The following is a 27778-nucleotide window of genomic DNA, read 5'->3' on the forward strand; positions in this document are numbered from 1 at the left end:
CAGGCACAGGATGAGCTGTATGGAGAGGGAGGCTGTGGACATATCAGATCAAGTAGAGGCTGGTGGCAGCCAAGGGCAATGATAGGAGGACTGTGGGCATCACTGGAAATCAGGCATAACAGCTCACATCTGATACATGGGCTGCTCTCCCCTCTGTGTGACCCCTCTGTGTGACATAGCCTTTGGTAGACTCCCCTGTTCTTTACTCTCTCATCCCCAGGGTTTTGGCAAAGGTTTGTGTGGGCCATCTGGTGTTTTGTCTTACAACTTTTTGAAAAATAGACTTGACAATCCTTTTAGTCCATCTGCCTGACCTAACAACTCATCTGGCTTAAAAAACTGATCTGGTTCTATCTGTTTCCTCCTAATAGAATGTGTGTAGGTACTTATCACACTTTGTCCATGGTTTGCAATTTTAAGAGAGGAAAGGTCCCACTTATTATCCTGTTTTAAGTTGGTGTATTATCAACATTTCCCCCGGGAAGAAAGTGAGATTCAGAGAAGTGAGGTCCCTCCCCAGGCTGGGTCACACAGCTCTTGGTAGCACAGGTGCACTCTGCACGCCAAGACTGCCTGTTTGCTTCTCAAGCCTCTGCTTTTTCCATCACACAGCACCCACTTCTCTCCGACCAGCCTGAATCAAACATCAGGTTGCATATAGAGATAATCCAGCATGGAATACCTTTTCAGCACACATACACAAAGAGAAGACAGAAAGGAGAGACTCCACCCATTTCCAAATAAACAAACAAACAAAAAAACCCCTCAAACCTTGTAAAATAATAACTGGTTCTCTCCATGCTTTGTCCACAGACACCTAAAATACATGTCCCACACTGAGCTCATTTCCTTTCTTTTACTCCAGTCTGCTCTTCCTCCTGTATTTCTGAATTTGGCTGTTGGCAATATCACCCAAACAAATATCCCCCAAATTAGAAACCATGTTGTCATTTTGTAACTTCTTCTCTCTAACCTTCCTTTCTGCTAATTCCAAGTGATCAAGCCTTCAGCCTTGGACCCCTTCTCAGGAAATCCTTTCCTTTTTGTTTATTTTTTCTGCTGACACTTAAAGAGTGGTCTTCAGACTCTTGTTTTGCTAAATTTTGCTAAAATATCCCCTAAAATAATTTTGAAAAACTATGTAACCCCCACGCATTACTGTGCTTTCCTCTAAAATACCTTATCATCTTTCCAATATTAGTCAAGGATTAATCCAGCATATTAGGAATAGGGACATTTGAAAAGAAAAGCACTTTATTACTCATTATTATTCTTTAAAATGTATGCAAAAAAATTAAAAGACTAGTGATTGGTACTTACTATCATTGACTTTAAAAAGTACATATTTCTAGAAGTAGGATTGGTGCCACTGGATGTCTGCGTGAAAAATTGGATACTCCTATTTAATGTAAGAATTAACTCAAAATCATCAGATACTTAAATTTAAAAATTGAAAGTATAAAACTTCTAGGAGAAGATATTTGTAATCTTGGGTTAGGTAATGTGATTTTAGATAGGACACCGAAAGCACAATCCATAAAAGAAAAATAAGTTGATAAATTCAACTTAAAATTCTTGTTGTTTGAAAGACAATGTTGGGAGGTTGAAAAGACAAGGCACTAAATGGGAGAAAATATTTGTGAATCCTATATCTGGTAAAGGACTACTATCTCTCACAGCCCTATAGTGAAAAACAATAAAATTTTGATAAAATATTTGGATAGTTCAGCAAAAATAGATACAGGGATAGCAAATAGGTACATGAAAGGATGCTGAATATATTCAGGAAATGCAAATTAAAACTACCACATGATGCCATTGTACACCTATTAGAATGACTGAAATTTAAAAAGAACACCCCCAAATCAGACGGTCCTAAGTGCTGGAGAGGATGAAAATAGCCGGAAGTCTTATGCACTGCTGATGGGGACGTAGACTGGGAGAGCCTGGGAAAATGGTGGAGCACACAATTTGGCGGAGTCTCTTCAACATGGACTTGCCACATGACTCAGCAATTGTACTTCAAGGTGTTTATCCAAGTGAGAGGCAAACCTATGCTCACACAAGGACCTGTATGCAGATGTATGTAGCAGCTTTATTCAGAATGGCCCCAAACTGGAACCAACTCATTTGTCCTTCAACTCAATGGATCAACTCAATGGATAAATTATGGTATATTCATATAATGTAATAGTCCTCAGCAAGGGGAATGAATGATTGATTGATGAGCACAGTAAAAAGACTGAAGCCAGACCCCAAAGGTTGAATGATGTTGTTGATAGGACATTTTTGAGAAGATAACATTATAAGGATAAAGAATACATCAGTGCTTACCAATGGTTGGGATGGAGGGAAGGGAAGACTAAAGGGGCAGCCTCTGAGAATTTGGGGGCTTGGTACAGATGTTCTAATCTTGATTGTGGTGGTGGATGCATTTGCTGAAATCCATAGACTTGTAAACTATAAAGAATATTTTACTGCATGTAAATTTAAATATATATATCAAAATGTATATACTTGAAGTATATCTTTTTTTTAAAGATTTTATTTAATTATTTGACAGAGAGAGTTCACAAGTAGGCAGAGAGGCAGGCAGAGAGAGAGGGGGAAGCAAGCTCCCTGCTGAGCAGAGAGCCCAATGCAGGACTCGATCCCAGGACCCTGAGACCATGACCTGAGCCGAAGGCAGCGGCTTAACCCACTGAGCCACCCAGGCACCCGAAGTACATCTTCTTTAGTAATTAAAGTTCTTATGTCATTCCTTCTTTTTAAATATTATTTCCATTTTACCCCTTTTAAGAATTGTATCCCTATATATGTTTTTTGAAAGTTTTTTATTGATAACCTAGTTATACTTTTCTTTTAGAAAGTATATATAAATTAAAAATTAAAACATTTAAGAATTTTTCATGTGATCATAAGTCAATATGAAATTTTAAAATGCCAGTTAGAGGGACACCTGGGTGGCTCAATCGGTTAAGCATCTGCTTTTGACTCAGGTTGTGGTCTCAGGGTCCTGGGATTGAGCCCCATGTCAGGGGTTCTGCTCAGCAGGGAGTTTGCTTCTCCTTCTCCATCTGTCCCTCCCCCGGTTTGTGCATGCTCTCTCTATCTCTCTCTCTTTCTATCTCATAAATAAAAATCCTTAGGGCTTCTGGGTGGCTTAGTTGGTTAAGTATCTGCCTTCAACTCAGGTCATGATCTCAGGGTCCTGGGATTGAGCCCTGTGCTAGGCTCTCTACTGCTAGGCAGAGGGAGAAGCAGACTCTCCTCTCTACTGTCTAACACCAAGCCTCTTTCTCCTCACCACACTTCAATTCCTTGTGAGCCACAACTTTGCCTTTTTTTTTTTCTTTTTGCAGCCCACTGAAATAGAGTCAGTTAACTGATACACTATCACCGCTAGTTGTTTCTAGAAACTTCCCCCAAATTAATTTCATAACACCCCACGACTGATACTTCCACGAAGGGCAAGTCACTGCTAGTCTCTCCTCCAACTGGGCCAACTCTACATGTACGGTTCCCCAGGGGAGAGTCTGCTTCTCCCTCTGCCTCCCCACCCTCTACCAAGTTCTCTCTCTCTCTCCCCCCATCCCTCCCCCTTGCTGTCTCTCAAATAAATAAAATCTTTTAAAAAATCTTTAAAATAAAATTCCAGTTAGTTATTTCTAGAGTTATTTCTACCATTAATACAATACCATTAATAAAATAGAGTTATTTCTACCATTAATCAGTTCAGAATGGACTGAGCAGTGGACATACCCATTTTGGTAATTAATAGACATAAATTTATATAAAAACATTTACATAAAAAGCAAACATGTTTTGGAAACGTATCTCCTAATGAGACAGATGTTTATGTTGTGAGTTGTTCGTCTGTTGTGAGTTGCCCCTCTGCCTCCCTTCCCTCCCTACCCCTCACTTCACTCAGGGACTTTATGCCATAGTGAGACTTGGGGGTGAGAATGATGCCTGTCTTTCGTGGAGCGGGAGAAGGAAGGAGCCCAGTCCATCCACTGCCGCCATGTTCTTGGGCTGACTGACTTCATGAAGGTGAACAAACAGAGGTACAAGCTCTGCCCGAGGAGAGCTTGGAAAGACCTGGCTGTTTCCTGCCTTAGAATTCTCTTTCCCCATGTCTACTTTGGCCTTTTCTGCAACTCTAGTCCCCGGTTTCCCTTCTTATGCATGCTATAGCCAGCTGTCGAGCTTGTCTCTCTGAGGGACAACCTTGGCCATTTCTGGCTTGGCTCACAGAGCGCGCTGCCCACATCGTCCCTTTGCCTTGTCCTCTCTGCGTACCACACTGGCCTATCTGCTCCATCCACACTCCTGAGCTGCTGTCTTCATGAGCCGGTCTGTTACATCTTTACCTGCTCCTACCTCTGCCCTCACCTCTGCCCCTTGCCGCCTCTCTCCTCGGCTGAGCCTTCTCAGCGTGCTGCTGTAGTCGTGTGCCAGCAGAGTGCCTGTCATGTAGCAGGCTGTTGGAGAATAGAAAATTAAATGTCAGAGAAAGAGAAAGAGGAATACTATTGCTATTTCTTTCCCAATCGCCATAAAATGTCTCAGTGTGGAGTAGAAAGAGACAGAGAGAGCTTATATCTATCAAACTTGAAGGTTTATAGGACCCTAAAATGATTGGTTCTTGCCTGTGTGGCATTTTAATATTTTTATGAAAAGTATACACCAGATGTGAGCCTTGCCTTTTTGGGCTGTAAAGTCTGATTGGAAAGGGACCACGTGTGTGTTCTCTGCATTTCTTCATGCAGGGTGGGCTGTACGTGTATATTAAATGACAATGAATTGCCAGAGGGTTAGGCTGGTTTGTTAGTCTTGGCACTCTAGTTAACCATGATGATGTTAATAATGAAATTCCCTATTTGAACACAGCCTCTTTTCATCCACAATATGACATAATGTGGCTTTGAAGTCTCCTTTTATGAGGGGGAGAACAAAGGAATGTTAGTGTAAAAAAGGTCCAATGCTCTGTTTCCCCGAATGCATCTTTTAATTGTACTTATAAGAAAAATGTTGAGTTGCCGCAGATAGGGACCTTTCCAGTTCTGTCCCAGAAGGAAACTGAAAGAAGCTTGTGGATTTGCACACCAGCAGTAGCCTGCCCGGGAATCCTGTGTGCTGTACCCTGGTCTCTGAATCAAGTTCTTGCTACCAGAGGGGCCAGTTAAGTCTCAGAGGGAGGGACCTGTCATGGAGTGACAGCGTCAGTCCCTGCCTGTCAGGGTAAAGTCAAGGTCCAACCACAGAATATCTTCCAGTTCTTCACAGTTGCCCCACGGAAGAGGCTGACTGACGTCCTGCCAATATTTCATTTTCACTTATTGTAAAGATCCACAGGTTTTTATTCAATCTGGAGTCTCCCTCACCTCTCTAGATAATGTGTCATAGACACCTTGAAGACTTTTAGAAGCCCTGGGGCTTCCTGGCAAAGTGAGTGAAGGAAACCAGCGACAGAGGCAGCCACAGGGCCGTGTGTCGGTTACTAGCCATTGTCAGTCACCTGACGTTCCCTCTGGTCCCACCTGACAGGTGCTCTAGGACACACAGCTTCCGTGGATCTCCCAGACTCCTGGGTCTCAACAGTTTTTAAGGGCTCAGTGCACTAGTATCAATCCTGTCGATGAAATGAGTCTGGAAATTAAAGTAGAAAAAAACTGATGTAACAGAAAGGGCTGTATACAGAAGGGTAGAATCAGGGGAGGTGATGTGAGGGCTTCAAAGAAGTAGCTGAGTGTTCTGCCACAAAGGAAGGAAGGACTGCTTCCTCTCTCCTCAGCCAGCTGGATATGGTACAGCCCTCCATTATTAAATCCCTCAGGAGAAAGCTAAGGGAACAGAAAGACATCCTAGTACCCTGCTTTGGCCTTGTGGTAGTGGCAGCAGGGATGAAAGAGGTAGACCTGGAGAAGGAGGGTGGAGTGGGAATGGGGCCAGGCTTCTGGTGCGTGGTGGTGTCACTGTCTTAGCCTTTCGGGGCCCAGGTCTGTGGCAGTAGGGAGGATGCTGCTTTTCTGGTAAAGAGAATTGTGCTGACGTGGCAGGCAGTCCTAACCGTGTGTCCAGTGTCTGAGGGGGATGTGGCCCACTGCTGTGGAGACGGGTGTGAATTGCCTCTTCTGGGCAGCTGTGACAGGAATAGAACCCTGGCCTGCATCATGCCCGTGCCACCTCTGTGATTTCTACCTCTAACCACAGGTTTTCTGGAGAAAGAATTGTAGCCCTTTGAAGAATTATAGCACCATCTGTATTATTTTATCCTTTCACCCATTTTTACTCTGAATGTCCTAGGACCTTCTGGTGGAGTAAGCTCTGAGAAATTGCAAGCATTAAGGAGTGTAGGACAAAAACCGAATCGAGACAAGAAATAGAAAGGTACTCTTAGGGGACGTTGGGAGGGACCATAGGAATGATATGGATACAGTGTTTTTATTTATTTTATTTATACAGACAAGGAAAACAAAACGAAGCAAAAGATTTCTTCACATAAGCCAAAGCAGTACGACAATCAGAACAAGAACCCATGCCTGGCAATTGCCCACTGAGTACCGTTTCTCCTTCACCAGGCTGTTTTCACACTAGGTCCGTGCAAAAATGTGTGTGTGCCTATGTGCACGTGTTGGTGAGAGAGAGCAAGCGGGGTGGAGATGGGTACCCATGGGCTCACAGCTTACCCATGCACATACTTTTAGGCTGATCTATACGAATCCTCAGCAATGACGCATTCGGCCATTGGTGGGCTCTCTGATCTCAGTACTCAGAGATCCCCCAGCCTGGATGTGGTAACGGGCAAATGTAGCCAGGCCTGCTCTTTTGGCTCCTGTGATGAGACTGACTCTTGGACTTCACAGGGTGCTGGCTAGCTTAGGGAATAGTTCACTCCCTGGAAGAAGTCACTGACTCTTAATACATACTTTTTTTTTTTTTAAGGATTTTATTTGTTTATTTTTATTTATTTGACAGAGAGAGAGAGAGAGAGATCACAAGTAGGCAAAGAGGCAAGCAGAGAGAGAGGGGAGAAGCAGGCTCTCCGCTGAGCAGAGAGCCCAATGCGGGGCTCGATCCCAGGACCCTGAGATCATGACCCGAGCCAAAGGCAGAGGCTTAACCCACTGAGCCACCCAGGCACCCCTCTTAATACATACTCTTAATGCATGGCCCCTTGAATGTACATCAAAGGGACCAGACTCGTCCTCACTTGGGCTCTGTGATATAGTCTTATGGCGTTAGCAGCAATGCAAATTCTTGTAATGAATGGGGCTGTATCATTCTGAAGCTCTTTTGTCCTTCTGAGCTGCTCTGGCCCCACTGAATTTTTTGTAGGGACACACCTTATTTGGCATCATCTTTAGAGTCTTACCGTCCTCCAGAGATGGATACCATGAAAAAAGATGTGAAATTGGCTTATTAAACGTCTATTACCTAGACCCTTTAAAAAGAATTTTTCAAAACTCTCCTATGAACGTTTATTAGAGATGTTATAGCTGACCCGGCACAGGGAACGTGTGCAGGGCCTCACCACTCTGCGTCTTAATTATGCTTCATTTGCACCAAGGAATTGAGATCTGGTTCTTTCCAAACAGTGCTATTGGCTGACCTTACTGGGATTAGGTCATTAAACCTCAGTAATTCTTACCCAGATTCTCTGCAGACACTACACATTTGAGCAATCGTTTGTTTTCCCTTTCCTCTTTGCTGAAGCATCTGTTGTAGGTGGCATTGTTTCAATCCCACTTAATCAACAAATTAAACTTTCCCACGAAGGAGGAATGGTCCCCACAAATTTCTGGAACTGCCCTGGCTTCCTCTGGGCACACTTAGAAGCACAGCCTGGTAAAAGTGGGATGGTGACTCCTGCTACCAAAAATGGGGGTTCTGAGTCTTGCACGGTGGTCTCCCTGGTTTGCACTGGGGGCAGCGTCCCACACACCACAAAGAATATGATCTACAGATGGAGATGCAAGTCTCTCATAGGCACGGCCAACCTGTGGGCATATTAGATAATGCAAGAAATGCTCGGAAATGCTAACTCTTGAAACCTCACATTGCCCTACAGTTTATTATTGCTGGAGCCCCACAATAAACACTTCCTCTGCTCCCCTCAAAAAACATCATCATGCTTCTCATTAGTGATGAGTTAGCCCAATGTCTTTATAAAATGTGCTTTTAAAAGTTAGTCTCATTTAGGGACAGTCTCCCCCTACTCTTTCTTTCTTCTTCCTTTTTTTTTTTTAATAGTGTTTTCTGACTCCAGTTCATATGTAAATGCCAAGACAGTCATTACTGGCTGGCTTCATTCAGCACCTCATTTTCCAAGGCAAACGTGGTAAATTAGGCTGTTCAGGTATTGTACTTTGGCTGCTTCTGGCATGTGCCTGTTTTTTGCTTTTGGGTTTTTTGTTTTTTTGTTTTTGTTTTTGTTTTTGTTTTCCTGTGGGTTTGTTTGTTTGTTTTTTACTGTACCAAGAATGACAAAAGAAATAATTCGTAGTTCTGAGAAGTTACTCAAAATGAGCTGTTAAAAAAGAAAGCCCTGGACTTCACCCTGGGTTGATTAAAAGACTGCAGTCTCCCAAGATGCATACCTTGATTTCCTTTGATTAAGGTATAATTTGGGTGTGTCCTTAACATCTTTACTTGTTCTAGAAGGTTTATGGAGGGAGGGGTTGGTATGATGAGGAAAGGGAGCTGACATTTCTGGTTTGGCAGGGATTAAGGACTGTTTGGCAGCTGTCTGATCACTGAGGTATAGAAAAAAAAAATGAGCCAAATCATTGACTAAATTAATTTTGACACATAACACTAAAGATAGCGGGAGGTCACACCAAAAGAATTTGTTCCACCTCCTTGAACCATATGGAGAGAAGCAAGGGAGACCGTCTTTGGAGTATCTTGATCCGAACCTGGTAGAGTGTCAGCCGCAGGAAAGCCTTGGTGAGCAGGAAATGGTGGTGGGCCTAGGCTGAGCGCCTGTCCTGTACCTGGTTTTGTTGCTCCGAGTTCTAAATGCCTTATTTCCTTTAACCCCAGCAGCAGTGTTGGGGGGTAAGTAGTCATCTCTTCGTTGTCACTTAAGTAAAATAATTTACCAAGGTCACAGAGATAACATAAGTCCTAGCGGGGCCTGGAACCTTTATTATCTAATTCTGAAGCCCGTTGTCTTTGTTCTCTTCCACTGCTTAGGGTTAGCCCAGAAATGAAACAAGAAACCTCTCTTCGTATCTAGTTGATAAGAACTTCTTCATTCAGTGATGAAGACCATTTAGAACTCATTTTTTCTAGAGTGTTTAGAATTTATCCACATGATTGCCCACAAATTCAAATAATGTTCCCCCAAATTTAAATAAACCACATCAAAAGCCGTTTTCATATCTAGAAATAATGCTGAAATATTTCTCCTCCCCTAGATACACTGCTGTAGACTGGATATTTGTGTCCAACTAAAATTTATCTGTGGAATCCTACCCCCAGCGGGATGGGACATAAAATAAATTTTACCTTCCTCTGCCAACCAGGAGAGAAGATTGTTTTAGATCTTGTGCTGGGGCAAAGGGGAGTTGTATTTTATTTTAGTTTTATAGTGACTTCTCCCAGGAGCTCCTAAAGAGTTAATATTTTTGTGCATCATTTTTTAATGGTTAGTTCTCAGGGGGGAAAGAAAGCCATAAAACCATTCAAGAATCCTGTGACAGGTGTTGGACTCCTTTATTTAAGGACCATAATTTCCAAACCGGATCTCTAACCAAGTTTTGGCAGAAGGGCCTCCCTCAGGCCATCCCCGAGAGTGCCCTCCCATGTCTTTGAGTGAATCCTTCATCCGTGAGCTCGGAATCTGGTCAGGTTACTGAGTCTTCTACAACACATAAACCAGGTCTTTCTCTCAGAATTGGACAAGTGATTGTATAGACTCTCTTTTGCGCATGTAGGATACACAGAGAAGTTCTTTAAGTCCCCACGTCAAAATATTTTCAAAACACAAAAACTTACCACTGAAAAAGGCAGCACTGCGATGGAAAATGCTGTCATCTGTTTCTGGTTATTTTCTTATCTGTGTCTCATCCTTCATTTTGATAGGTGCGGTTTTATTTTTAGACTCTGGTCTCTCTGACTTGAGGCTCTTACTGTGGTTTTCCATACATTTTCACCACTGTTTTTGTCCGTGTGCTTTATTAACAGGGGCTGTTGTGGGTTATTTACCTTACTGCTCAAGTTTAAGTGTTGCTGGTTTAGACCATGTTGGGTCTGTGCTTAAAGTCTGTTTGAGAGGCGTGTTACATTGGTAAGCCGTGTTTTAGGGTTATGGCCATTCCTCTCAGCCTTTCTCCCGAGGAACATTTTTGAGTATCTTTTTTTTTTTTTTTTCTTTTAACCATCCTTGTGGTAGGTCTGATTCATGACTATCAGAACTGGAGTGGATTTGTCACCACCTCTTGGAGGAAATGCCTCTTCATTTGGGAGCAGGTTGGAGGAGAAGTTCATTTAGCTGCTGGTTTAAGAACCAGAATTAGAGAAGAGACATGGAAAGCTATCAGGATATTTACTAATTACTGAATTATTAATTGTTTTCTGATACATGTCCTTTCTCTCTTCCTGAAGTTACTAGTACTGTTTTCTCTAACTTGTCTTATTTTTCACATTGCCAGATCTCTCTGTTTTTCTTTTTCCATTTCCTTTGTGAATGTATTACCACATGGTGGTGATGTTTTACTCATCCAAATGTCTTTAATGTCTTTTTCTTCTTTTTCTTGTACAGGGTATGGGGAACTGGATGAGTTGTGGCATTTTGTTTCTAAGGGCCTGGTTCACGTTCTGCTTGTGAAATGGGTGGTGTAGAGCAGGGGATGATTCTGAAAGCAAAATGGCCCTTGGGAAAAATCTTCTGTTTGGATTATTTTCTTGGCTTAATAAAGTCTGTGTGACTTCTAAATATGAAGAAACTTCATTGGAGATGAAATACTTTTTCTCTCAATTTATCAGATAATTTTGATGCTAAACCAAGCTATACTTTGGAGCAATAGCTTCCTGATGAGAAGGCATATTCTTTTTTTTTTTTTTAAAGATTTTATTTATTTATTTGACAGACAGAGATCACAAGTAGGCAGAGGCAGGCAGAGAGAGAGGAGGGGGGAAGCAGGCTCCCCGCTGAATGGAGAGCCCGATGTGGGGCTCGATCCCAGGACCCTGAGATCATGACCTGAGCCAAAGGCAGAGGCTTTAACCCACTGAGCCACCCAGATGCCCCGAAAAGGCATATTCTCATGGGGCTCACCTCAAACTGGTGGTAGGAACCATTCAGGTCTCCAGCTTGGAAGAAATATATGGTGGTTTAAAGAAATTCATTGCACCAGGCTATTTACCCTTTGTGGAACTCCCTCCCGGGCCCCTAAATAGGGACACGCTGAAGTTGTCTTGATGTTTCTGCGGTGCCACTAATTCAGTGGCAGTGAAACCTGTCCCCACAGGGGACTTCTTTCCCAGTCCTGGCACAGGACAACAGTGGCAGTTTTGGGAAGGCTCAGTCACCACTCAGGTAAGCTTCTTAACCCAACGTCATCTTTGACCCCTTTACTTTCCTTTACTATCCCAAATCATTCTCAGCAACAATTTTGCTGGCCTCCACCTAGGATACATCCAGAAGCATCTCCTTTCCACCATCTTCACCATGTCCCTCCTTCCCAGGATTAGTACACTGACTTCCTCTCTGGTTCAGCTTTTGCCCTTACCTCAGTTCCCAGAGAAGCTAGTTTACAGGGGCCATCAGATCATTTCATGTCTGCCTTGAAACCTAGCAGTGGCTTCCCATTTCACTCAAAATGAGATGTAACTCTGATAAAATCCAATCTCTTTATCAGGGCCTCCAAGTCCCTTCACCTCCCCCATTCCTCCAGCACCCCCGCTTTCCATCTGTTTTCTCTGCATTCCACCAAATGACCTTCTTGTTCCCACGTACTGGCCAAGTTCAAGCCTTCTTTGAGTCCTCTGCTTTCTCTTCTCTCTGCCCCAGATTTCTGCATGGCTGACTCGTTGTCACTCAGCTCGCAACTCCTCAGCTCTGCCCAGCTCTTCTCCCTGAGACTATTGACTGAGTTTTCTGCTTTCGTCGTCCTTGTCACTGTCTGGCATTTCTTGTTTACTCTTTGTATTTCTTGCCTCCTCTTTAGCTTACATAGTAGATGACATTGGGATCTTGGATATTTTGTTCTCACCAGATGCTCAGAACTTACCGTCTACACATTGCAGGCTCATAGTACAGTAAATATTTTTGAGTGAATGAAGAAGTCAAGAAAAAATACATTCTCACTAGTATCTATGGAAGATAGCAAAGAGGAGAGGAAAGGTCTTATTGCCGAGTTATGCTGTGTTCTTTTCTCCAGTCTTCATTAATGTCTTCATTTAAGAATTCTTTCATTGCTTAGTATGTGCTAGCACTGTTCTAGGTCATCTCAGCACAGCATAAAGCAGACAACACCTGTGCCCTCACAGTCATGGCATTTTAGACCAATGGCATTTTAGACAGAGAGCACGTATCCAAGACATCAGACGGCTGTAAACCAGTTTAGGTGCAGTAAACCAGATTAGGAGGATGGGTGGTGTCTGGGCAGGCGTGAGTTTCCACTATTTTAAAATAAAGAGTCATTAGGAAAGGCATCTCCCAAGGGAACATTTGAAGAGAACAAGATACATGGCTGTCTGTGTGAAGAGAGTTCTAGGCAGGGCTTGTCTGAGACCCCAAGCAGAAGTTACCCAGTAGCTTCTGCAAACAGCGAGGTTAGCTAAAGCAGGGATAGAGTGAGTAAAGGGAAGAGCGATCGAAGTCTAAGAGTTGGGCATGGGTGTGCAGAGTCACTCTGGATAACACAAGAAGCTGCAAGAAGTTTTGCACGGAATAGAGAAGGGATCAGACTTACCTTTCTAAGAGGTCGCTTTGGCTCCTGTGAGGCGAATAAGGGTGGCTGGGAGCCCGCCGCAGTAATTCCACCGGGAGGTGACAGCGGCCTCAGCTCCAGCATCCACAGAGGCAGCCCTGGGGCGGGGGGACACTCACATGGGAAGTCAGTGCCCACAGGACATGGTAGAGACTGTGAGCGGAGAGGAGTCATGGAATGAATGCGGGACTGGATGGTCTCAGAGGCCCCACCCAGCCCTAAGGATTCATACATGCCAGACAGGCTGTAGAAATAAACTCTCCAATTTGAGAGGCAGACTTTGCAAAGTCTCGTGAAAAATGAAATGAGCACCAGAATTTATAAACACACTCACTTATCTAGATTGCTGGGTTGAGCCTGAGGAGCACGAGAAATCACCCAACTAGGTTCTCTCCTGTGATTATCTTGCTTTATCCCACAGACAACTGAGTTCTTAAAATGGCCAGATTTACCTTTCTGTGGCTGCTACTAAAAAGTTTAATGCTATATTTTATTGTTTTTGTGACTTAACAAATCCCCCCAAAACTTAGTGTCTTAAACATTTTAGTAACTAATCCCTTAGGGGATCAGCTGTTTGTCCAAGGCTCCTCTGAGTGAGTTTTCTTGTCTGGTTTACGCACCTGGCTACCGTCACCTGGTGGCTGCTGGTGCAGCCTGGTGTGTCCAGCAGATGAGTCTGGGGTTCCTCACATGGAGGCTAGGTTTCAAGTGGTGCAAGAGATCTTGAGAGCTGGCCTCAGAAGTTGGACCGTGTCCCATCTCCTGCACTCTATGGGTCATAGCAAGTCACAGAGCAGCCCATGAGCTTCTCTTGACAGGAGGAGCTACAAAGAATTTGTGGCCATTTTTAATATACCACATGCCAAATATGTAGCTTGGGGCAAAGTATACAGGAATGGATTATTCAAAGTTTGTATTAACCTCCCTTTGGCTCCTTTATTGGTTCTATGCTTGTTCGTATTTTCTTTCAATTCCCCCCCTTCTTCTTTATGTTATCTTTTATACACACTATGAAACTCTCTTTAACACGGTTATTTATCAGACCTTACTATAATTTACAATGGCCTTTTTATTTCTGCATCTGGGATTCTTTGTTTCAAAGAAGTTTTCCTCTAGCTTTGTGTGACTTTCTGTAGTCCTTCACGCTGTCCTGTGATCTCACCATTAGCTGTGGAGGGAGCCAGTATCTGGGTCTGGATAGCACTCTCTCCGAGGGCTTCCTCCATCCTCATGTGATGAAAAGATGATGTTCCAGAATGTCAGAGTAGCGAACAGGAATTGCTTCCATGTACGCTATGGGAGCCCTCTATGCTAGTGTCGTCTTTGTGATTTGATTGATGGACTTTCACACCCTTGTAGTGGAAAGAAAGGAAATCCCTGGAGCTGGAGGATTTTGGAAGAAACGTGATCTTTGTGGTTTGCTTCTTCTCCCAAGTTGCTGGAAAGTGAAACAGCTCTGATTGTAAAAATGAACATTGATGTCCTTACCAACTGGAAAATGATCTGTCATGATGAGGTTTCTTTGAGGGTTTCTTGCTGTATCTCCTGATGCCTAACTACGAAGCCAGATTTCAGGAGAACTATTGTGTTTTTGAAGGCAAGCTGCTTCAGTTCTCAGTTGGCTTTTGTGGGCACGGGGGCCACTGAAAGGAGCTCTTTCTCTACATAACTATAAGAAACGTGTTTTTATTTTTTAATTCTCTTTTTTTTAGTTTGATATAAAGTTGAAACAATGTCAGATTAGTTTCAAGTGTATAACACAGCGATTTAAAAACTGTACGTACTACTGTGGTTGCTGCAGCTGTAGCTGCCGTCCGTCACCGAATGTTATTACAGTGTCATTGACTATCGCTATGATGTGCCCTTCATCCCCATGAAGTATTCATTCCATACCTGGAAGTCTGTACCTCCCACTCCCTTTCACCCATTCTGCCCACCCTCTCTTCCCTCTGGCAATCACCAGTTCTCTGTATAGGGGTCTGTTTCTGCCTGTTTCATTGCTTGGTTGGTTGGTTTTTAGATTCCCCATGTGAATAAAATCATATCTTATTTGTCTTTCTCAGTTTAAATTATTTCACTTAGTGTAATACCCTCTAGGTTCATCCATGTCACAAATGGCAAGATCTTACGCTCTCTCTCTGTTTGAGCTCCTCCTTTTTCATGGCTCAGTAATATTCTATTGTATGCATATGTGTGTGTATACATACACACACATCTTCTTTAATCATTTATCTTTTGATGGGCACTTTCATTGCTTCCATATCTTCACTATTGTAAATCATGTTGCAGTACATATAGGAATGCATGTACTTTTCAAAAGAAATTCCTGGATCATACGGTCATCCTATTTTTGATTTTTTAAGGATCCTCCATACTATTTTCCACACTAGTTGTACCAGTTTACATTCTCACCAACAGTGCATGAAGGTTCCTTTTCTCCACATCTTTGCCAACACTAATTTCATTTCTCTTATTTTCTTTTTTTCTCTTCTCTTCTTTTCCTTATTTTTTTTCCTCCCCATTCAGACAGGTATGTGATATCTCATCATGGTTTCAATTTGCATTTCCTGATGTTTAGTGATGTTGAACATCTTTTAATGTGTCTTCTGGCCATCAGTTTGTGTTCTTTGGAAAAACAATTTTTAATCATCTTTTTAAAAAAAGATTTGTTTTTAAGTACTCTCTATCCCAATGTGGGGCTCAAACTTACAACCCCAAGATTTAAAGTTGCACACTGTATTGGCTGAACTGGCCAGAGACCCCTGGAAAGTGTCATTTTATTAAAAAAAAAAATCTGCCTGATTAAATAGAATGTCAGGATTTGGGTCAGAGCACCCCTTCTGCTGCCAGTACTTTGGCAAAAACCTCTGTCAGCTTTCACTTGAGTAAATACAACAGGCTCTCAGCTGCCTTCCCTGCTTCCATGTTTGCCCCCCTCACTCTGTTCACCTCACTGTAGCCAAAGTGATCCAATAATGGATCCCAGATAACCAGTGTTCTTATTTCTCTCCCCACTAAATTTCTCTGCCCACTAGATTAGTTTTGCTTATTCTAGATTTTCCATAAATGGAATTATTCTGTGAGTGCTCTTGTCTGTAAGCCTCCTTCACTCACCACGATATTCTGAAAGTCCCTGTCATTGTGTCTATCAGTAGTTTGCTGATTTTTATTGCTGAGTAATATTCCATGGCATGAATATGACAATTTATCAGTTCTTTTACTGATGGACTGTTGGAATTTTTTCAGTTTTGAGCTGTTAGGAATAAAACTGCAATGAAATGTCTTGTACAAGTTTTCTTTTGTTTGGGATAAGAACGTAGGAGTAGAAATGCTGGATCATAAAATAAGTATTTTTTTAGGTTGTTTTTTGTTTGTTTGTTTGTTTGTTTGTTTTAAGTGGGCTCCATGCTAGGCATAGGGCTTAAACTCACGACCCTGAGATCAAGACCTGAGCTGAAATCAAGAGTTAGATGTTGAACATACTGAGCTGCCCAGGTGCCCCTGTTCAGTTTTGCAATAGTGTCAGACCTTTACCAAAGTGATTATAACATTCTATGTTCCATCCAACAATTTATCAAAGTCTCATTGTTCTTGATCTTTGCCAACATTTGGTATTGCCAGTATTTTTTGAATTTTAGCCCTTCAGGTCAGTGTATAATTGTATCATATTATGATTTTAATTTTCTTTTCACCTATAACTAATTATGTTGAAAACTTTTCCATGTACTTATTGGTTGTTTGTGTATTTTCATTTGTGAAATGTCTGTTCAAATGTTTTGCTCATCTTAAAACATTGGATTATCTTTTTATTACCAAGTTGTAGCAGTTCCTTATGTATCTTAGGCCTCAGTCCCTGTGCAGTATGTGTTCTGTGAATATTTTCTCCTGGGTTGTGGTGTGCATATTTATTTTCAAATGGTGTCTTTTGATGAGCAGGAGTTAGAAATTTTGGCAAAGTCTAATTTATTAACTTTTTTTTTCTTTTATGCTTTTGCTTTATTTTTTTGGTTTATATATTTAGATATATGATCCAGTTGGAGTTAATTTTTGTGTATGGTGTGAGGTCGGGGGGCGAAGTTGATATTTTTAAGATGATTGTCTAGTTAATCTAGGACTATTTCTAGGCTTCTTATAAAGATTCCTTATAAAAATTCCAAGTACTTCTGTATATTGCTTTTCTATTGCTGCTGGAGCAAAGTATTACAGACTTAACAGCTTTAACAATGCAGATTTATTATTTGTGAGATCTGTAGGGCAAAAGACGGGCCCAGAATTTTCAATAGATTAAATTGGGTGTTGGCAGGGCTGTGCTCTTTTCTGGAGGTTCTAGGGAAGAATGTGTTTCTTAGCCTTTTCCAGATTCTAGAGGCCACTCACCTTCCTTGACTCTTGGCTCTGTTGTGGGTTGAGTTGGGTCTCTCAAAAGGGTAGATTGAAGTCCTAAGCCCTGGTACTTGTGAATGTGACCCCATTTGGAAATAGTCTTTGAGGATGTGATTTAAATGTGAGAGAGGATGAGGTCAGCCTGGAGGACAGTGGGCTGGTGATTGGTGACTTGTAAGAAGAGAAGAGACACGGAGATAGACAAGTGAGGAACAGAGTGTGATGACTGGCAGAGACGGAAGAGCTCCCACGGCAAGCCAAGGGGAGCCAAGGATTTCTGGCAAGCTCCCAGAGGCTAGGAAGAATGGAGGGAGGATTCTCTCCTACAGGATTCAGAGGGAACATGGCCCTACTGACACTTTGATTTTGGACTTCTAGATTCTAGAACTATGAGACAATCAATTATCTCTGTGTCAACTCTGAGTTGACATAGAGTCAATTGTCATGAGTTGACATAGAGTCAGTTGTCAACTATGAGACAAATTCATTGAAGCTGCCCCGTCATGGTGCTTTGCGGTGGCAGCTCTGGGAGGCTAACGCATCGTCCCCCAACTCCACCCCTGCCCCCATATCCATCTTCAAAGAAAGCAGGGATGGGTTCAGTCCTTTTCCATTGCTTGGCTCTGGTCTTCCTGTCTTCACATCTCTCCATGATCACAACCAGGAGCGTTCTGTTTCAGTCCATTTGGGCTGCTACAACAAAATGCCACAGGCTGGGTGGCTTATAAACTATGGAGATGTGTCACTCACAGTGCTGGAGGCTGGAAGTCCAAGATCAAAGTGCTAGTGAAATCATTGTCTGGTGAGGATCTGCTTCCTGGTTCTGAGACTGTTGTCTTTCTGCTGTGTCTTCACATGGGATAAGACAGTCGAGCTTTCTGGGGTCTTTTTCATAAAGGCTCTAATGCCACCTATGAGTGCTCTATCCTCCTGACCTGATCACCACTCAGAGGCCCCACCAGCTAATACTATCATCTTGGGGGTTAGGATTTCAACATATAAATTTTGGGGGATACAGACATTCAGTTTATAGCAGATTCTCTGTGATTTTGTTGTTGTTGTTGTTGTTTTGTGTTTTTTTCTTTAAGATTTATTTATTTGAGAGCGTGAGCGTGAACATGAGTGGGATGGGGAGGGGCAGAGGGAGAAGGAGAGAAAATCCTCAGGTAGGCTCCCCGCTGAGCACAGAGCCCAACACAGGGCTCGATCCCAGGATCCTGAGATTGTGACCTGAGCCGAAATCAAGAGTTGGACGCTTAACCGACTGAGCCACCCAGGTGCCCTGCAGATTCTCGGCTTTAAGAGCTCATATGATTACATGGTTTCACCTAGATATTTAGGGTAATTTCCCTATGTCAAGATCCTCAGCCTTAAGCATATCTGCATGGTCCCTTTTGACTGTAAAGTAACCTATTCACAGGTTCTGGGTATAGACATTTTGGGGTGCCACTAGCTTCTATAGCATAACTTATATTTTCAAATCTTCTGTAGTGAATTTAAAAAAATTTTTTATAGGGGCACCTGGGTGGCTCAGTGGATTAAGCCGCTGCCTTCGGCTCAGGTCATGATCTCAGGGTCCTGGGATCGAGTCCTGCATTGGGCTCTCTGCTCAGCGGGGAGCCTGCTTCCCCCTCTCTCTCTCTCTGCCTACCTCTCCGTCTACTTGTGATCTCTGTCTGTCAAATAAATAAATAAAATCTTTAAAAAAATATTTTTTATATTCAGAAATTAAAAACAAATGTCATTTTAATAAATGAAAGATTCTGTGATTGGGTTAAAAAAAAAGGAGCTGCGAGAAACCTCTTCCCATGAAACATATAAGATAATAATAAGCTTTGACCATGAAATTACTGTTTCTTTGTTGACTTGTTAATGTACATGAATATTAGTGAGTTACTGTGTTTGGACTTACTATTAATACATATAAATGTTAAGTATAGGTTAGCTATATATTCGGCCAAGCATATTGTAGGGTGTTCCTTATGTGTTAATTTTATAAGATGTCTTTATTACATGGGGTGTGCACCCAACAACTTCGTTACAAATACAGTACAGGTTTGGAGACATTATATTATCCTGAAGTGACTTTAATCAATAATAACTTTGGTTTTATAAAGGTCACTTGGTAGATCTATGTGGGTTTTTTTTTTAAAGGAAAATAAATTTAACACAGATTAAGTAATTATTCCCACATTTTTATATCATAATTGCAAGTTTCAGATTGTCTTTTCAAGACAACTTTCTTTTTTCTTTTTAAAGAATTTTATGTATTTGTCAGGGAGAGAGAGAAAGTGTGTGCACAAGTAGTGCACAAGTACACAAGTAGGCAGAGTGGAAGGCAGAGAGAGGGACAAGCAGGCTCCCCACTGAGCAGGAAGCCCCATGTGGGACTTGATCCCAGGGCCCCGGGATCATGACCCCAGCCAGAGGCAGACGCTTAACTGACTGAGCCACCCAGGTGCCCCTAAAAGGCAACTTCTAATGATCATTTTAAAAAGCAGTATGGTAGGAAGCCTGCTTCTCCCTCTCCCACTCTCCCTGCTTATGTTCCCTCTCTCGCTGTGTCTCTCTCTGTCAAATAAATAAAAATCTTAAAAAAATAAATAAAAAGCAGTATGGTAATTTCTTTATGAAGATCTTGAATAGACATCTATAAGATAAGTGAAAATAATCAGCTGTCCTAACAAGTAGCAAATGAGTAGCTGTGGCCTGGGAAACACAATCGTAGAACAGCTTCACTAGAAAGGTACTGGGTCTCAAAACAATTCAGGGGACCCTAGAGATCATGTGCTTTGGAAATCGGTGTCAAGTGATTTAAAAAGCACAGAACACCATGTAGGTCAGAGATGCATGCAAGAAATTTAAATACAGTTGATAAAATGGGAGTGTGGAGAAATAAATGATATTTAATTGATATATTATTTTAGATAGGATGTAGTTTTTAAACAGTTATGTAACTAAATCAATACAGAGAAAATAAAAGTTATTGTTACGTACGCTTCCTAAAATTTATAGATTCGGTTTGGCTCCACGCTCACTCTTTCTCTCTCTGGAACAGTCTCTCTCCTTTGGGGAAAGGGGAGTTTGTCTTACTCTTGGGGTAGCCTGACATTCGGGGGTGGATGATGGGGTTGTGTGTTACTTTAGGAGGCATGATTCCTTGGCTGGCTGGTCTGGCTCTGGATGGAACTGGGAGCAGGGGCTCAGAAACACGCCCGCTGTCTCTTCTGGCTCTCTCTGGTTCCCCTCTGACTGCACTTTCCTCTCTGGAAGAGGGTTCAGGCGTTCAGGTTTCTTGGGGTGGAAATAGCTCTCCTGAGGACCCCGGAGAGACATGCACTCAACCTTAGCTATCCCTTCATCCGCCTTGAAAGAAACTTCAAGGAAGGGAGGGACTTGGGTATCTATAGTATATGGAAAAGATCTATGCTGTCAAGCAAATCGCTTTTGTTATCAATAGCAAAAGGGAGCTTACAGATGCATAGACTTTCAGGGACATGGTTATCTTGCCCCTATTTTGTTTTTGCTATAAAACAAATACAAGGGCAAAGTAAGACACATAAAACAGATGAAAACAAATTTAAAACAGACACCAGAAAGCTTTTTTTTTTTTTTTTTTCTTTCTATCCTGAAGATTGCCTCTCGCAGGGCCAAGCAGATAAGGGTGAAGAAGGAACTGTAGGTTGCTGGGAAAGTAGCTGGACCAACTGGCGTTTGGAGAAACTGTTTCTTTAAGATGTGAGCTGGCTTTGTTAGGCCAAATGCATTTTTTTTCTTTCAAAAATGTCTTGTGTACTTATTGATTCTACACAAAGCTTCACATGCTTGTACTCTCTTAGCCCGTGGCACAGTTGAGCAGAATACTGCCAGGAAAACAGAGGACGACAGCATGGAAAGAAATTTAATTAAAGTGGCTGACACAGAACCACAGCTTTTGATCTCTCTCCCTTCTCCTTCGCTGGGCTAGTTCTACTCTTATAGAACTGGTGGTCTTTTGGGGGCTATTGGTCTTAATTCTTGTGGATCGTGAATGGTTTCTCTTACTGCCATTTTTCTTGATCCTTTGTGGAATGCAGAACACTAGCTCTGGGGCGGAGGAGGCCTCACCTTCCTGGACTCCTGCTTCAGAAACAAAGGGGTCTGTCTGTGGTTGACTCTCCAGGACTGAGTCCGGCACAGCCCCGCCCACCACCTGCCCCAGCTGGAGGGGTGGGGAGGACGTGGGAAATAGTAAAAAGAAGGGAGTTCACAGAGCTGTGTGTGGGCCCGCCCTGGCTTAGTTACCCAGGGTGATAGAGGGCACAGGAGATGGGACTGAAGAAAGTGTGCGGCTTCCTTCTTGACGTCTTTAGAGTTGGTCTGTTGTATGCTCTCTACCGTAGGCCATGTGCTTGGAGATGTCCGTACTTGTCATGCTCATTACAGTCCTAGGAGTTTGAGTTCTTAAGATACAAGCAATGACTCTTCTGACAATTAAATTAATTGTAAGTAATTGATTATAGGGATAGCTCAGAAAATTCTGGGGACACTGAAGAACGAGACTTAGACAGAAGGCAGAATCGGTCAGCTCTGGGGATCGGGATGGGGAGGAGGTGACCCAGAGTTCCATGGGAGGGTCCTTAGGTTGACTGTGAGAACTGTTATTTGTTCTTGTTTTATTCTGCGCAAGTCCCATTCCAAGGAGAGAGACCCCAGTGGTGGCAGGTAGAGACCACTGACGTCCCAGTGTGACTGACTTGGTACTTTGTCCCAGGAATTCCTGTGGAAGGGTGATGCATGTGGGCCACCCATGGAGACTTACAAAGCTTAACAGCACGTGACTCATTCCACCCAGCGAGTGAGCAGTAGAGGTGATACACACCCAGATCTTTTTGCCTGAAAGGCTATCATTTTCCTCATCTGCCATGCCACCTCTCAGGTTGGTGGGTGGAAAAGGATCCTGTACATGGTTCATTTTGTGTCTGCTGGCAACAGAGTGACTCAGGTACAGAAAGAGATAAAAATTGGAGGCTGTGAAGGGAGAAGATTGATTTTTGTTAGCAAATAACTCTCGTGATGCTTTTCTCAAATACCTCCCTATCCAGACATCGTTGACACTCTGTTCTGGTTTTACGTTGACACTCTGTTCTGGTTTTACGACCACCTCTCCGCTTTTTCTTTCCCTCCGTGCTCTGACAGCTGCTCCGATTCTATTTCTGGAGTATTTCCCAGGGCTTGGTGTTAGGTCCTCTTCTCTTCATCACTTCTCATCCATATACCAGTGACCCCTCATCAACTATTGACTACAGGGTAAAGTCCAAATGGTTCAGTGTGACCTTAGGGCACCTCACACCCTAGCCCCGTCCTGCCCAGTCATCTTGTCTTTCGTACTTGATGGTGCCGTCATTCAAGGTCCACTGGCCCGTCTTTCCTGTTCCTGTATGCATGTCCACATTTGTGCATGCTCTTCTATCTCCCAGGGGCTCCTTCCCACGGTCTACCTTATTTCCAAGTCTACCTTGCTCTGCAACGTCCAGCTCGATTCCCACCATCCCTAGGGAACCAGCTCTGGCAGCTCTAGGTTTCAGCTACCACTCTCTTGGCCAACACAGTCTAGGTCATTTGTCTGAGGGATTCACTACAGCCCTTGACCCCATACCATTTTATAATCTCATCTGCTTATCTTGTTTCTCTGAATCGACCCTCAACTTTTGAGGGCAAAATCCCTTGAGGACTGGATATAGATGTCCAACAAATATTTCTGTAGTTAATCTGCCTCAAAAATCAGAGTTTTGTAAGCTCTCTGTGAGAAGAGAAGGTCTTTGGCTTGGCCTCCCATGCCTAGCACCACCGACGTGGCAGCTGGTCCAGGTGTGGATGAGGGTCCTCTCCTGTGAAAAATCCAGATGACAGTGAGCCTTCCCAAGAGTCTTGCATCTGACTCTCCTCCTGGATGAGATCCACGAGGCTTCCTAGAAAGGTGCAAAAAAAGCAACCTAAATCAAGAAAGTCCTCCAAAAAGATGGGAAGGCATTTCCAGAGTGATCCCCAGAAATATGTTCAGATTGCCAGTAATACCGTTACTGTGAAATCACCCGCTCTTTAGACAGGGGCCAGTTCCCCTGGGGGCAGTTCATCATGGTCTGTACTGGTTCATTCCTCCCCAGGGTGGTAGAGAGTCTGAGAGTACCCTGCCTCCCTTCATTCACTCATTGATTAAAGCAGAACGTGAGTTAACTAAGCCGTGGGCTCGTCCCAGGTGCTGGTACGTGGCCCTGGGACCTGGGCCCCTGCCGCGGGTCCTGTAGCCACGAAGGCGCAGGTTGAGGCTGGAAATTCACCGCGGCTCGAACAAGCAGGCTTCTCAGTGGCAGAGCAGGGGCCGGGTGCACCAGAACCGGAGGAAGGGGGTAAACCTAGGAGCGGAAACTACAGAGGCTGAAGCAGGCCCAGGGGTTGCTTTTTTGACACTTTTTCAGGAATTGGCCATTCCCAGCACATACCGCTGTTTCATTAATGCAGCTCACACACAGAACAGTAGTTGTCTGGGGAAGGCTATTAATGCTCACTTTCCCTATGGCTTGCACTAAACGTCATGTAAAGCGTTCTCCTGTTTTCCTTTGGAAAATGTCTACAGTGCATCCTGACATTTAATCTGCAGCCCGAGCGGGGGTGACTAATGGGAGCTGTTGGTTCTTGGCTATTGCAGAAGTAAGCCGACTTAATCTAGTAATACTTTTTTTAGGCACACAGGAAAAGGGGGGGATGACAATTAAGTAACACAAGCAACTAGTGTGCTTTCTTTAGGCACACTTTGTAAAACAAATGTGTAGTTGTTTTTAAAAGTTTGGAAGGCCTGGTTTAAATAACATGTTTAACCCTTGGAAAGCCTGGGCTATCGAGGGCATTTCAAGAAGTACACGGTCGAGGTGGGGGTTGGGGGCGGGGGTGACTCCGTGGCAGCCAGGGTCTTGGCGTTCTGGTGCGCACACAGGGTCTCTGGTCTTGAGGAGGTTGGGAGCAGTCACACCGAGGGTGGGGTAGACAAAACAGAAACGAGTGCTGGAATTGTGCTTGGAAAACATTTGTGGATTCAGTGTGAGCCAAAACCGTGGGAACTGGACTATATCCTCAGGGTTTCAAAGAGACCCAAATAGGCTTACCATGGAGTGGAAATACGAACAGCACCAGACAACAAGCGGCCAGCCAGGCTCCGGTCTCACCTCCGTAGACACGAGCAGTGCCATTAGCTGGGTGCCTGCTCTGGGCCTCAGTTTCCTCATGGGTAATATGAGGAGGCTTCTAAAGGGCTTTCTAGCTCTGACATTTCATGACACTCAATCATCCTAGAGAGGATTATCCTATGTCTGTGTTCTCTTTCATGTCTGGTTTCCTAGGGCTCGGTAGGAGGGAGGACTCCGGCCGTGTCTGTGGCCCGGCTGGCTGTAGTCACAACTAGAGAGCCAGAGCAGGGGAGAGGTGGTAGACGCCTTTGACAGCACTGGCACTTCTAAAGATTCCCTAGAGGTGCGGGCTATTGAGGAGACATGGCCAGGGGCTATGGGAAGCCCAAGTTTCAGGGTCCTGCTTCTGAAGTAGCTTTGTGTCACTATGGGGCACATTCTTATGCTAGTGGCTTTGGTCACAGTAGGAAGAAGAGGACGGGAAGAGCAGTTGACAGTTACTAAGTGTGGGTTGTGGGCTGGGCCCTCTGTTGACCACATGGCCTGCCCTGTCTCATGCAGTCCACTCAGCCGTGCGCTGGGAAACAGCACCCTAAGAAAGGACCCAAGGCTCAGGGAGGTCAGGTAGCTCATCAGAGGAGAAGGAATTCAACACTGGTGTGCTGAGGGACGTCAGCATTGTGCCTTCTCCCCTTTTGTTTCCTACCTGCACATGACACCAGGACACCTGGGGGATTTCTACGCACCAGTGCCTCCCAGAGTGGGGGGATAGGATCTCGGAGGGGGCTTCAGATCCCAGGGAGCCGGGTGAGCCTGGCCCATCCCCACGCACCAGACTCAGGTCAGCCTGATGTGAAGGTTTCTTTCTTTTACCAGCAAGGTGATTCTGCCTCAGTGGTTGATGTGGTGAATTTAAAGGAGCTGCGCATTGTAGTTTAGGACTCCACTGTTCTACATCCCTGGAGGGATTTTCAAGAAGAATTTGGGTCAGATATACATACTTCTTATTAAGCAAGAAGACCATAGCTTTCTCTTTGAGTGAGCAATCATGGTTAAGAAAAAAAGAAAGAAAGAAAGAAAGAAACCAGAAGCTAAATATCAAAGGCAAGCTGGCTGAGATTGTAAACAGGGCTGTCCTGCTCACTTTCTGTGTGGTGTTAATGAGTCGTCTTGTTTCTCCCTGTCTCTCCAGAAGTAAAGATGCCTTAAGTTACCCTTTTTTTATTTTAATGGTGCTATGTTTCAGTCTTTCCCAGTGGGTTTGTCTTTGTCTTTAGAAAGCTTCCAGTAATTGCCACAAGGTCCCAAAGATGTGTGATTTAGACTCTGTCCAAAGTCTTTGGAGCATGAAAGAAAGTGGCTATTTGAATAAATTACGTGTATTCTCTTGTGGACTCTTGTAAATCAGGAGTACAAATGAGCCACAAGCGGCGTGGAAAGGAGTGAATGGAACTGATTGTTTTGCAAAGAGATGGGAAATTTTAAAAGTTCCAGTTTATTCTTGAGGAGCATGAATATTTCTGAACCTTTAAATTGAACTGTATGAAATTACCATTCTATAGGTCAAATATGGCAAAAGGTTGGCAATTTTTCATGGTTCATTTTTAACATATGAATTAACCTGTTTTCCCTGAAGCACTAAGGATAGGAAGGAACATAAAGGTTTGTAGGACTCAGATAGATTGATGCTCTGTCCTTTTAGCTGTATTTTCCACCCACTGCCCCAAGCATGTATTTTGTGAACCAAGAAAGCAATGAATGTTAAATAAAACCTTGGGTTATTTAGAAGGGACAGACTGTAATGAATGATTCTGTGTGATATTCCTAGGTCATCCAAAAGGGGAGGTGTTTGAATTTAGAGTGAAATCCCTGGATGGTTTTTATGGTTCATGTGCAAACATGACCATCACCTTTCATCTACCACAAGTAGGCAGCAAAATCAAAAAGTATTCAGTAGAACAAAATTTTTAAAAAATCCAAGTCTAAACACTAATGGAAAGAGAATTCATGTTATCTGAAGACCAAATTTTTGCTTATTATTACTAATACATGTACCCACTGGATTTGGGGTGTGTGTGTGTATGTGTGTGTGTGTGTGTGTGTGTATGTGTGTAATCTCTGGGCTTAGTTTTGCATAACTTAGCTAAAGTAATTTCTGAGGATACATTTTATGAGAATGATAAAATGATACAAAATAGATGAGCAGTTAGTTAGCAGAGAGACACAAATTAATGATGGCTGTGCCAGTGCTCAGGGTAAGAGAATTGTAATAAGGCCGCCAGAGGTGCCTGAGAAGGTTCTTTCTACGAGTGACTTGAGGTAGTCAAATGTTTGCCAGTACCTTCTGTGGAAAGCCCTGAATGGTCTTTCATCTTTTCCGTGTAAAGCAGCTGATGGCGTGGATTCTCAAAATTCCTTCAAGAGCAGGTTAAAGGTAAAGTTAAGAGCATTGTTGCTCACAGTTCAAAGTTAGAGTCAAATTTGGTTCCAGGTGATTTCACATTACGAGCTCTCATACTGTAGCAGTAATAGACGCCAGATGAAACTCAGTCGGTCTGTTTAGAAAGCGTGCCCTGAGGCAAATTCTTGCCTCGCTGATAGGTAGAGGGCAGTATTGAGAGCAGTCATGGTATTTTCTTGTTTTCTCATCCCCTAGATGAGTAAATTGAGTGTATAGATTCTCAAACTTTGCATTGAACTGACTTATAAGACATTTCTGTGCTCATGTCAACAGTGCATCAGGAAAAAAAAAGGGGGGGCGGTTTCAGTTAAGTGAGTTGTCATATTTAGCAACTTACCCACTAAGGAAGTCTAATGCCGCAAGAGCTGGGAAGCTCTGGATTCTTGTGGATGAGGAGATGCCATTTGGCTTTGGGAATGCTAAGTACTGTTGCTTAAAAACTCAAGCTCAGGGGCACCTGGGTGGCTCAGTGGGTTAAAGCCGCTGCCTTCGTCTCAGGTCATGATCCCGGGGTCCTGGGATCGAGCCCCGCGTCGGGCTCTCTGCTCAGCGGGGAGCCTGCTTCCCTTTCTCTCTCTCTCTGCCTGCCTCTCTGCCTACTTGTGATCTCTGTCTGTTAAATAAATAAAATCTTAAAAAAAAAAAAAAACTCAAGCTCAGGAAAAGCCTTAAAAAAGAAAGCCTCAGAGAACGTTATACTTCCTCACAGCTGCTTTAATACAGTGATCCTCAGAGCCTACATGGGGATGACATGAAGGGATTCTCAAGTCTCTAGAAAGATGGGGGGCTCCGAGACATCTTAGAATCTGTGGGGGAAGGGAATGACC

The 27778-nt window shown here is 43.4% G+C and overlaps 1 long non-coding RNA gene across 1 annotated transcript in view; it reads left to right on the forward strand.

The window, feature by feature from the left end:
• Positions 1-27778, forward strand: part of LOC125100471 (uncharacterized) — a 72068-nt gene that overhangs the window by 3828 nt on the left and 40462 nt on the right. The gene's annotated exons all lie outside the window — the stretch shown is intronic.

Source organism: Lutra lutra, chromosome 5, assembly GCF_902655055.1.
Source record: "Lutra lutra chromosome 5, mLutLut1.2, whole genome shotgun sequence".
NCBI classification, from domain to species: domain Eukaryota; kingdom Metazoa; phylum Chordata; class Mammalia; order Carnivora; family Mustelidae; genus Lutra; species Lutra lutra.